General features: G+C 43.5%; 2 long non-coding RNA genes across 10 annotated transcripts in view; one reads left to right on the forward strand and one right to left on the reverse strand.

Annotated features, from left to right (window-relative positions):
* The window catches only part of LOC125330942, a 48,852-nt gene extending 36,321 nt beyond the window's left edge, over positions 1-12,531 (forward strand). For 7 of the 9 annotated variants that reach the window (XR_007205769.1, XR_007205768.1, XR_007205774.1 and 4 more), the window contains 3 exons: positions 4,845-4,886; positions 6,868-6,947; positions 12,463-12,531. This is a non-coding gene — a long non-coding RNA (uncharacterized LOC125330942). Of the gene's footprint in view, positions 1-4,844; positions 4,887-6,867; positions 6,948-10,516; positions 10,628-12,462 lie in introns of all 9 variants that reach the window. The other 2 variants (XR_007205771.1, XR_007205776.1) reach the window with 2 other exon arrangements.
* LOC125330943 lies at positions 62-12,454 on the reverse strand. Its single transcript, XR_007205779.1, has 3 exons — positions 12,164-12,454; positions 2,330-2,467; positions 62-564 (listed from the first exon to the last, which is right to left on the reverse strand). It is a non-coding gene; the product is annotated as an uncharacterized LOC125330943 (long non-coding RNA).
* Positions 12,532-12,646: the final 115 nt, after the last annotated feature.

A 12,646-nucleotide genomic window follows, 5' to 3' on the forward strand; every position in this document is an offset into this window, starting at 1 on the left:
AGAACAATGAATTCATGTTTTAAAAGCAGGACTATTTCCATCTCAAAAGGGAATCTTAGAATGGCAATAAATCTGTTTTCATTGGTTTAATCATTCTAATACAATCTTAACAGGTACAGTCACAGATTTGCACTTGGAATAAAAAGTATTCAGCACATTGAATGCTGCTTTGAACCACATTTTCCTACCACAGCCCTTCCTAAACTCTCAAAAAAAAATTAAGTTACTGAGGGACAACCTGGCTTTTGTCAAGTACAGATTGTGCAAAGGTTTATGATGCAAATCTGGTCACTCTGGCAGGTGATTTGTAGCTGTAACAATTTGTTTCCCCCATCATTAGAAATATTTAAACATACAAGTTGCAGGAAGCACAGGGCTGCTGTGAGTGCTGCCAGGTGTCCTGCAGCCAGGCCCTGGCACAGAGGGCTCTCCTCAGGCTGCCTGTTGGTACAAGATGGTGTGAGCAGAGCACTCCCTGCAGGAGGCCACCACGCTGAATGAATTCACATCCTGCGAAGGTTGTAAAAACGAGTCTCAGAAGAATAGAGCAAGACGAGCAGGCAGCTGAAGAGAGGGGAAAATAAGCTGTAATAAACTGAACTGCTGATTGAGAGGTATAAAGCAGCTTCGCTGTAATGCTGGGGACATCGGTGGGGGTGCTCTGGAACTGCAGCTGGTTCAGGCTTCCCAAATAAAAAATTAGAATCAAATAGTTGAAGATTTCAAAATAGGAATGTTCTCAATAAAAACAGCCAAACATGCAGGTGATTTAAAAACCCCACCTGTGTCTCCAACATGCTGCCCACACTGATCCTGCCTCTCTATGAGACCCCACCTGCAGAGCTGCCCCCAGCTCTGAGTCCCAGCACAGGAAGGGAGTCCAGCACCAGGATGAGCAGAGGGATGGAGCAGCTCTGCTCTAAGGCTGGGGGAATTGGGATTGTTCAGCCTGGAGAGGAGAAAGCTTTGAGGTGACTTTATTGCAGCCTTTCAGTACCTGAAAGGAGCTGACAGAAGAGATGGAAAAGGACAATTTACAAGGGCCTGGAGTGCCAGTACACAGGGAATGGCTTCCCACTGACAGAGAGCAGGGTTAGATGGGATATTGGGGAGAAATTCCTCCCTGTGAGGGTGGGCAGGCCCTGGCACACGGTGCCCAGAGCAGCTGTGGCTGCCCCTGGATCCTGGCAGTGTCCCAGGCCAGGCTGGATGGGGCTTGGAGCAGCCTGGGACAGTGGAAGGTCTCCCTGCCATGGCAGGGGTTAGAACTGTATTTTCTTTAATGCCCCTTCCAACCCAAACCATTCTGGGATTCTGTGAACATGTCAGCTCCAGACATCAATTTATTAAAGAACCAAAAGATCTCACTGCTACACTATTTTTAGACTGCTTTTTTTTCATGTGTTGCTTTTGAAATTAATTTCATTGGGTATTACCCTTTGAAGAAACCCATCAGGTTAACAGAGAGATTTGCCATGCTTATGCTGAGCTGTGTTTTAATTTTTTTGAGTACTCCCTGAGCCTGTTTGTGATGGTGAGTGCATTGTAGGGGTGGGAATGAACTCAGTCATAAATCACTGCACAAGTCTGAGTTGCAGGAGGATGGATTAGGTCTTAATGCTGAAGGGGTGGCTTCGTTTTGTTTTCCACTCTACACATGCAGGGTCGATAGTGGCCTCAGCAGCCATCAGGTTTGTAGGAGGGCTCTGAGTGGGGAGAGGATATGAAGACCATCATGTCTGTCTTTCTGGCTGGCTGCTCATCTTGAGGGTCACATCTGGGGGAATTTCACTCGGGGGTTGTTGGCATGCAGGCAGAGAGAAAAAACAAGTGGGAGGAGGGGGAAAGGGGAGGTTTTCTCTCATGTTTTTTTCACACACTCTTGTCTTTCATTCCCTTTTGTATCCCCCTGCTGAGGTTTGCCATGGAGTGACAAGGCAGCCTCCGTGGTGTGAACCTGACAGGAATGTTGCCAGCTTTCACAGACATCTAATTTCCTTACTCATCACCTTCCCAAAGCTTGCTCTAAGGGGCTGTTTGGGAGGAGAGAGCGTTATTGATCCCTCTCAACTTCGTGTTTCATTAAAACAGAGCTCTGGGCACAGAGCCAGCCCTCAGCACAGCCCTGCTCTCCACACAGCAGCCGTGCCACGAGCTCCAGGGGACTCTGGATGCGTTTTGGGGATGGATAATGACCCCATCACGCAGCTGCTTTATGTTCCTCACATGCAGGTGATGATACCAGGAGTGGTTTTTGGGGGGTGAGGAATTCTCCCTGCTCCAGCCGCTTTTGTCTGACACATCATTAAAAAACCCCAAAAAAGTTTACGTTTAGTCTTGCCAATGTCCTCCACCTTCAAGAAGGATTCATCGTGAAGGGATGGTATTTCCATAGCAACAAGGGATTTTTTTTCAGAGAACTGGTGAATTTCCAAGGCACAAAAGCTTGTTCGGAGCCCAGAAGTACCTGGATGGAAAACAAAACAGATGGTAAATCCTCTACAGTTCCTGGGGTTTTTTTCAGAATAATTTTTTTGCCAGTTATTCTCCACTCTCCCCCATGTCCTAAATGTTTGCTTTGCAATGAATTTATGATCCGTGACGGATTCAAGGCGCTGCCCAGTGGGATTGGAATACAGCAGCACCGTGGCCTGTTCTCATGAACAGCTGATCTGGAAGGGACAGGGACTCCGAGCTGCTCAGAAAACATCAGGGATTTTCTTTAGATTCCCAGCCCTCGGAAACATTTCTTAATGTTGTCACGCAGAATGATATTTTATAAAGCTTGGGGAATTGGGATACTGGGAACTCACCAAGCAAAAAGTCCCTGTCTTGGAAATGTCTTTTAAGGATGGACCTGGCCATGCTGCAACCTGAAAGGTGACTTTCGGCAGGGAATTTCCTGAGGTGCTGCATTTTTCCCAGAGAACAAGAACTGGTATTTCAACATAAATGGGGGTTCTCCACATTTATCAAATGTTAGTTATTGCTTTCATCATCATCAATTACTGGGTAAAACTTTTTGCCTCTATTGGAGCCATTTTTCTCCCCATCATTGGAATTACCAGATGTTGCAGTAGTCCCAAAAAGAGGAGGAGCTCAGCTTAGGCCAAACACTTCAGCTGTGGAAGTGGTAGGGCAAAGGAAATATAGCTCAGCTGAGCCTGGCTTAATGAAGTTCAGGAGGAAGAAGAGAGAAAGTCTTAAGTAATAAATATGTTTAAAATTTTACTTCTCTCCATTATCTTTTGTCATTTGTCCCAGTGTAAAAATAGAAGGCTTAACAAAGAAATTGTGAGGATGTCCATGGTTGTTCTCCTAATTTAATTAAAAACAAAGAATTGGAACAACCTCCAGCTCCAGGACACCTAGGACTGCTGGGCCCTAAAAGTTGCCCCCAATTTTGTGTTACACCTTGGAAATGTCAATTTTGCCTTTAAGTTAATTTCTGCTTTAGTTTTCTGGTCCTTAATCTGTTTTTCAACTTTTAAAGTTGAACAATGATTTATTACATCCATCAAGGATGTAAGGAAGGAATTGGAGGTGATTTCACTTTATTTTTATGATGGAGTTTGCCAGTATCAAATTTTCATTTGTAACCAGCACATTTTCAGTTGTGAACCCCTTTCCTTGAGCATCTCCACTGTCACTTAATGTCCATTATTTTATGTCATTTTATGTCTTCCATTTGCAAAATGGGTGCTGAGAGGAAACAGGAGATTCCCCACACCTTCCACACTACCATTATTGACAAAATGCCTTTAATGAAGAAAAAATCTGCTGTTTTCTGATGTGAAGACTGGAGCTATTTCTTAAATTACGAGTTGCAATAAATGGTAGATCATTTGTAGGATATGTAAAAAGAACAGAAAAGAAATTCCTGGTTTCACTGATTACACAATTTCTGTTTTTATTAGGGTTTTCAGAGATGAATTATCATCTCTGAAAGAGAAAAGCCTTGGGTAAGGACAAGCATTTAGAGAACACTGTAGCAGTTGGACTGTAATATCCATGATGTGTTTAGATTTCTCTTGTTCAAATAAATAATAAGTGTAGGTAAGGTCAGCTTAATTGATAAGAAAAATGGAATTGTTAATGTTCTGTGACATTACCTATCACTGTGGTATTTTCTAATGCCAAGGCCATTTAGTAACTGATGAAAACCCAACGTTCACAGTAATGATTAACATTAAATACATTTTCCTTTCAATATGTAGGCTCCATGCTTTTTTGGGAATGTTGAAAAAGATCACTGGGTGTGAGAGATATAAAACTAAAAGGGTCTAATTTCTGAAATTAAAATCTCATTATTAATAGTTAAGTACAGTTTTTATTCATTAAGTGGTTAAAAAAAGATGAGAAACTTAAATGTCAGAATAAGAATTCTGTTTCTGTAGCAGATTGTTTTTGGCCATGCAATAATTGTCTGCTCCTCTCAGTGCAGCTCTCACAAAGATGCATTTGAAATCCATATTGATTAATTCATGCATGCTGTGACTTGGTATCTAATTCTTTCCTTTGTCAGCTTGCTGAAATTGGAAGAAAATATCTGATCTTATTCCTCTGCTGGAATGATTTTTACATGAATTTTTAACAGCAAGATCTTCACTTGTATTTACTTGCAGGACCATTGTTTTAGTCCCTACCTCTGGCATGCCAGCAGAGATGATTAATTCCTATTGCTTTTTGGGACAACAAAAGGACTCCAGTGAAGCTCTTCTAAATTGGAAGCATTTTTTTCCCCTTGGTTTTTTGTTCTTAATCCAGCAGCTGGTTGGTATTTGCTTGTTTATTTGTTGATTTTTTGTAGTCACAAGGTGAATCCTTTCCTTCTTTATTTGCAGGATTGTCAGCAAATTCCTGACGGATGCTTCTGCCTTTGCTTGGTAATGATCCAACAACCAGACTGCAACATTTGCACTATAAAGGCATTTTTGTTCATAGCCAAATATTGAACATATGTTAATTGCTCCCCTAAAATTCTGGTGGAGCCACGGCCAAGGGTGTGATTTGAGCAGTCCTTATGTAGTTGTGAGACAGGGAGTACATTTTTTTGGGGATTTGATGTGGAAAGAGGTCTCACCTGTGTGGTACCGGTGTTTACAATGATTGCATTCAAGTATGGCATCCTGTCAGTAGGTTTTTGTGAAAAGCACAGCAGGAATTCCATCTGGGAAAGAGCTCTGGCATCTCCAGCAGAGTTCAGGCAGAACTGAGAAACTTTAAATCCAAAATCATATTGTAAAATCACAGAAACCCAGCTCTGATGCTGGGACATCAAAAATGTTGGAGATCTCTTCCGTTGAGATGATCCAGGGATAAAGTTTTCCCCTTTTTTGGAGGGATATGGAGCAGAGTATGTGAGAAGTGGATATATTTACAGTTGTAGTTCTTAAAATAAAATCAAAAAAGGAATTCTTGCATAGAATGAAAGAATTTGCAGTCTATGCTTCAGATGAGCTTCCTGAAATGTTTTCCTCTCCCATCCATTGTCACTACCTTTGAATGGCTTGTCCAGAGCTCCAGGTTCCACTCAAGGAGCTCTGTGCCAACATGGAAATGAACATTGCTGTTACTAAATTCATGGAGGAGAGAAAGCTTTTCAAAGTTTCTATCTTGCAAACTTGTACAGAACTAATAAAAGTCATTTCTCCAGACATTCTGAATTCTGAAGGCCTGCAGCAAGAAATTCAAGAATTTCAGAGAATCCCAGACTGGTTTGGGTTGGAAGAGACCTCAAAGATCATCTCACTCCAGCCCCTGCCATGGGCAGGGACACCTTCCACTATCCCAGGCTGCTCCAAGCTCTGTCCATCCTGGCCTTGGATGCTTCCAGGGATCCAGGGGCAGCCACAGCCTCTCTGGGCACCCTGTGCCAGGGCCTCCCCACCCTCCCAGGGAGGAATTTTTCCCCAATACCCCATCTCACCCTCCCCTCTTTATCACAGAACATGCAAAGATGTTTTATAATGGAAAGTTCCCCAGCAACTTAAACCCAGGAATGATGTGAGCTCCTTTTTTCAACACCGCAAAGGCTTTGTTTGAGGATGCACAAATCAATTTTGCTCCCACCCCTTTTCTGTCCCACCTGCATCCCAATGCCCCCAGGAAGGTTTGCCTGTTGATCACAGTTGTTCAGCAAATCAGAAATGATAGCAATATCCCTGTCAGCCCAGAAAACAGGATCTGAGCTTTGATTTCTCATGTTTCAATGAGCCACTGCAGTGGTTTAGCTACAAAAGGAATTTAATACAAGCAGACCAAACCATCCTTATCCTGTTTTGTACACAGTCTAATAAAACTGCAAACTTTTGCTAGACAGAATTATTTTAATGATTATATCAAAAAGTTCTTCTCTGGGGAAGCATCTCTCTCTCCCCTACAGATGTGCTAAATAAGCAATATTTCCTCCTATTTGTAAGCAATTCCAGTGAAAGTTCTTTAAAAGATGATATGTTGGTGTTCTGGCTGTAAAACTGGGCTGTGATCTGCATTCCTTTTTGTGTTTCACCCTCTTTTATAGATGTGGAATCGTTGAACTATTTCTACCAGGGCTATGGGAAATGATTTGGTATTGCTGCTCAAGCTAATCATTATTCACATATAAACTGCCCGTTTACTGTTTCTCATATCCAATTTCTGAAGAAAATATTGATGATGACACCCGAAATAACTTGGCAAGGCTTTGAGGAAGCTCTGCAAACCTATTACAGAGATAAATTGCAAAAGTGAGGTGCACTCACAAACCATGCCAAGTGAATTCCAACAGATAAAGTTCAGTTGAGGATTTCTCAGTTTCAATCTTTCTAGGAAGTTTGTGCATGTTATTGTAAGCAAATTCCTGATTCCTGGTTTTTCTCATTCCAGAATGGGAAGAAACTGAGGTGCTGCAGTTGTGAAAATGGAAGGAAAAGGTTATTAACCACATCAAACAACAGAGTTCTCTGGTGAGTTTAGGTAAAAGCTGCCCTAAAACAGCCAAGAACTGTTTGAGAACTGTATTAACAGCAAATCATGGAAAGGCAGCAAGGGCCTTCCAGTGGCTGTGTGAAAAGCAGCACTGAGAAACTCAGGATATCAGGAAAAACCAGCAGTGCTGGGAGTCTGAGCAGCAGAGGAAAGGATGCAAGGTGAGTTCAGGCTCACATCTGTATAACCTTGGGCATTTAAAAATGTGTCATCATAGATCAGGCGAGGAGAAGCAAAGCAAATTCAGCCCAGCCTTCCATAAAAGCCCAGCTGCCCATTCCCTGCATGCCCAGGAAAAATCCATCTGTTTGAGTTCGGTGCTGCCATGGTGATCTTTGGGTTGATGGGGACATCTCCTGATGGGAACACCTGGAAAAAGGCAGTGCTGGCCCTGAACCTGCCAGCAAAGCCCTCTCAGCTCTGGATATCCCTGCACTTATCTGGATTCCTGCTCTTCACACCCAACCTCTACTGAAAACCTACATGAAAACGCTTTTCATATCCAGGCTCCCCTCAGGGTTGGGCATAAAACACCATTTTCACTCATGATGGGGAAGCTTTTGAGCCAAAGGGAAGGATGATCCTGGGCAAAGGTGGAAATTTCAGTGCTAAAGTGTGGAATGTCTGCAAGGCAGTGCTTGTAACCTGCCTCATCCTGTGATCAGCAAGGAACTCCCCTGCTGCTTCACTACAGTACCTGCACACAAACAACAGTTGTGTTCTCTTTGCTACAGTATGGGGGAAAAAATGCCATTTCTATTTTTAAAACTTGAAAATGCCTCAATGCATTCACACTCTTTTGTACGAAAAGCAAAGACTGTCTAAAAATCCAGAAAAGCAAATGATTAGACAAAGGTAAACTGTTGTGACGTCTTTGGCTATGAAACAGCAGCTAAATGGTTACATTTTTATAATTTCTTAAGCCATTTTACCACATCTATAACTTAATTTGCCTTGTACAGACATTAGCAAGAGCTTCGATTTTCCTTCTCCTGGTATTTTCTTTTATTTTCTTAGGGCTTTGCCATTAAAGCTGCTTTAATCTTTGTAGATAAATCTTCAGGTTTTCATTTTTTTTTCTCTCAGAAGACTTCAGCTCTCTTAAGTCTTTGCATTTCATCGTGTTTAAATATTTTAGACAATTTGAAGCCCTATTTATAAATGGATATCATTAAGATTAGGCTCTAATAAGGACTAATCTTTCCCTCCAACCTGGGAGATAAAGCCTGTCTTAAACCTGAATGGCTTAAAACAAGTCCATTTTTTTTATCCTTATAAAGTGAACAAATAAAACACTCCCCAGCAGCTGTATTCACTGGAAGCACTGGAGATAATCCTCCCATTTATTACTGCAAAGTGCTTTTCTTTGTAGGTACCAGCCTACTTTACCTTCAGATGTGTAGGCTGGAGGTCACAGAGCCTGAAACGTGGTAATGAAACCTGAAAATCACCTGGCCTCACAAAAAAACTTCAAACTTGGCTCCAGTTTTGGATACTTTTGGTTGAGTTTTGGGTCAAGCAGAGCCAAGGAAGGCACTGTGTGTTTTTAGTTCAGGGCACAAATTAATGGCCTGATCTGCCATCTGTGAACAACATCTCTTTTAATCAGGGGAACTCTGATGCTTGGAGGTGTTGGGTTCATTTCCGCCTGTGCTTGGCTGAGCCCAAGGTTTGTGATCAAACCAGGAGCTCTGGCTGAGCAAGGAAATCTTTTTTTATGAAGAATGTTAAAAAATTACTGAAAGTGACAATTTCATGTGCTGTTCTGGGGAGTGTGAAAGAAAGTTTTGGCAGTAAATCAAACCTTGCTTGGGTTTTGCTCCCCAATGGACTTAACCAGCCCTCTCCTATTAAGCAAAGGGGCTTAAGCCCTTCAGGTTTTGTCCTGAATTTAAATAGATTTAATACTCCAGACCATCTTAAATGGCATCTGATGTGACTAAAGGTAAAACACCTTCACATCTGATTAGTAGCTTTTATTCCATGTGTGCCTCTGCAGCCAAAAACGGGGGAGGAAGAGGGAAAACAAGGTTCTTGCTGTAGTGACAAAATGGAGCAAATAATTTACAACTAATAAGTAACACAATCTCCTCTTGAAGACTAAAAATGCCCTGCTTTTATTGAAAGTGTATTAGTGGCCATGGTGAGCCATCAGCTAGGTAAAATGATGTTACTTCTATTTCTTGCCTGGTCATAAGAACAAGCAGTTCCAGAGCAAATTTAAACTTCATTTCCTGCAGATCTTGGTTTATGAGATTTTAAAACAGGCATTTGGTAAATGGCCATGAAAGTGGAATTTGAACTGCACGAAAATTTGTGGAAAGTGATCAAAGGCAGCTCGTGAAAAAATGAAATTATATTTTCTGACCATTCTTCATTTCCAGTATTAATGTAACTCATAGCCCTGCAACCTCAGAAATATTGATCTGGAACCTCACCTAAAGCCTGAAACAAATGTAAGGGATTGCAAATCAAAGTAGGAACGTGGGTTAGTACAAGCCCCTAAATGCCACCCTTGGTCAGTCCCTTGGTCCCTCAGTCACCTCTGTGCTCAGGAGTTCTTCTTAACAGTGACTTTAAATACAGAGCCTCAAAAGCAGTAAAAAAATATTTTAATATGGATGACAAGCCCCACAAAGTTAATAAATCTGGTTCATTTTTTTCAGGAGCAGTATGAGAACAAAAGAAGAGAATGGCAACAGAAACACAGAAGGTTTATAACTTATAGCACAACTCCACCAGATGGATTTGAGTTGAATTTCAGTTGTTATTTTCCTTATAAACTTTACGTTTACTTCCAACAAAAGTGACTCTGGGAGAAATCAGGCAAGAACTGACTTCTTTGTGTGATCTACATTTGTGAAAGCTGATTGCAAAAATAGAGAATTATGTTTATGAAAGTCAGATCTAGGTAAATGAAACAAAAAATACAACTGAGAACCGGAGGAGACACATAAAATGGCTGCAAGTTAAATAATCTAATTATAAATACGATGACGTAGAGAATGCCAGCATCAAATCCTGCATTACTTCACCTCCCATGCATGTAAGTCTAATGGGCCAAACCTCAACAAAACAGGCTCTTGATACCCTTCCAGCTGAAGTACTTGATCCAAAGCTCACAAAGTCAGTGTGAATCATTTAAGTTTTGGAAACTGAAGTGCCAATTTTTCTGCAGGAAATTATCTTACATCTAAATCTTCATTTTTCCTAGTGGAAACTTTAAAAATAGTCTTGAGTATTGTAACATAATTTATGTAGAACAGTGTATTGCTTCTGCTTTCTCTGAAAATACCAGATAAGTATCCCATGTACAATGGGATGCCTTTCAGTAAGGCATTATTATAGAATATTAAAAACTGTATTCATCTGGCTACTAAGAACACGATTTTCCTACAGGAAAGAACATGTTATAATGCTACAAAACAATACTCCAAGTAATGTCCAGAATACAGAATATTTTCAGGTTGATTATACATTATGCAAACTACTTGTAGAGTTCCTTCTCAAGATCAAAAAATCCATAAATCCATATGTGTTTCCACAGGCTCTCCACACAAATTGCCTGTCAGGGTAAAAAAATCTTGAAAACTGTGCTGTAACCAGGATGATGAAGGAAAATTACTGCCAGACAGATTATATAGTGAAGAAAAACAGTGTAAGTTATTGTGTGCCTCCTAGCTTGAATACATATGGGGCAGATGCAAATTTGCCAAATGAAATACAGCTTAGAGTGCATAAATTTCAAACAGATAATACTTTGTCCTTATTAAAGCCCGGCTTGGATCATGGAGTGCTTTCTCCTGAAACTCCAGCTTTTCTGTGAAGGCTGTTTATCCCCTAAAGGAGCATCAATTATAAATAATGGTCAAGCCACCAAAATCGGAAGGACAAGACTCAAAGCAAATAAACGGCAACAATATAACTGATAAAAACTTGAATCTTGCCATGCACTCCAGGTATCCTTTGAGGGGATGGCATGGGAATTATCATTTATTGGCAGAGACGTAAATACCTGCTCTGGAAGAGCCGAGGTGTGATGCATGGATCTATAACTGCACAAATCTCCAGGGTGGGCATAAATGGAGCTTTTGTGAAAAATTAAACATCACAAGGATGTTTAGTTCTGTGGGTCCTGAGCACTAACTAAAGGTTAGTGTGGATAATGGGATAACATGCACCAAAAGCTATTTGAAACCTCCTTGCATTCAGCGAGGTTGATTTAGATTTTAGCTACTTAAAGCACGGCACTAAATCAGCAGCAAGAGCACATGGGTTCCTCCGGAGTGGTGAATAAATAATAAGTGAAACCATAGAAGAGCCTGGATTCAAAGACAATCGGGGGATGTTTTGCAGCGCTTGGGGGAAAAAGGTTGAAATGACATGGGAGGCGGCTCCTTAAGAGGAGCGAGAAGGACTTTTTATAAGGGCCTGGAGTGACAAGACAAGGGGCAATGATTTTAAACTGATGGAGAGCAGATTTAGATTAGGAAGGAATTGCTCCCTGCGAGGGTGGGCAGGCCCTGGCACAGGGTGCCCAGAGCAGCTGCGGCAGCCCCTGGATCCCTGGCAGTGCCCAAGGCCAGGCTGGACATTGGGGCGTGAAGCAACCTGTGGGAAGTGTCCCTGCCCATGGCAGGGGGTGGCACTGGATGATCTTTCATGTCCTTTACAACCCAAACAATTCCGCAGCTCTGTGATAAATGAAGCGCTGCCCGAGGGCGGCCTCTGCCCTCAGCCGAGCTCCGCGCGGAATCGTCTCTCCCCTCGTCCCCCCCCGCGGCGCCCAATGGTCTCTCCCGCGGCCGGGGTTCCCATGGCAACGCGCCGCGCTGGCGGCCGAGGGGCAGCGGGGCCGAGGGGCTGCGGGGCCGAGGGGCTGCGGGGCCGAGGGGCAGCGGGGCCGAGGGGCAGCGGGGCCGAGGGGCTGCGGGGCCGAGGGGCAGCGGGGCCGAGGGGCTGCGGGGCCGAGGGGCTGCGGGGCCGAGGGGCAGCGGGGCCGCCTCGGGCACCGGGATCAGCTCAGCCCCCGCCGGGCTGAGCCCTCAGCACCCCCTCAGCACCGGCCGGGGGGACCCTGGGAGTTCCCTCCGGAGCCGAGGCCCCCGCCGGGCTGAGCCTTCAGCACCCTCTCGGGGGACCCTGGGAGTTCCCTCCGGAGCCGAGGGCCCGGCGCAAGGAGGGCTGAGAGTACCTGGGACAGGTGTAAGTTGTGCAGATGACCCCAAATTGTGCCCGGCAGTGCCCTGGCCGCGCACCCGCACAGCTGGAGTTGTGTTGGCCCTCGCACTGTTCCCTTTATTGCCCCCCTTACGCCTTTCTGGTTTTAGGTTACAGTTCCAGGCAGTTCATTCTCCCCTGCCCCGCCCACTTTTCATCAGGCTTGAAAAGACACCGGTAATGAAAGAGAAAAGCGCAAACAACCCCCCCCGTTTCACTGCGGGCCTTTTTGCACCTTCATTTTTTGTCTGCCCTTGTGCTCTGTTTCCCCAGAGCGGCCGTCGGAACCGAGCACAACCCGCAAACCCAGCCCACACTGGAGCTTGAGAGGAGCTTTAAAGGCAAGTACTGACTCTGCTGCCTTTGTCCACCTGGTATTTATCATCCCACCTGTTATTTATTGCGCCATGTGTTATTTATCACCCCACCTGGTTTTTACACCCTGCTCTGCCTCCTC

The sequence above is a fragment of the Corvus hawaiiensis genome, chromosome 10, assembly GCF_020740725.1.
Source record: "Corvus hawaiiensis isolate bCorHaw1 chromosome 10, bCorHaw1.pri.cur, whole genome shotgun sequence".
NCBI lineage: Eukaryota > Metazoa > Chordata > Aves > Passeriformes > Corvidae > Corvus > Corvus hawaiiensis.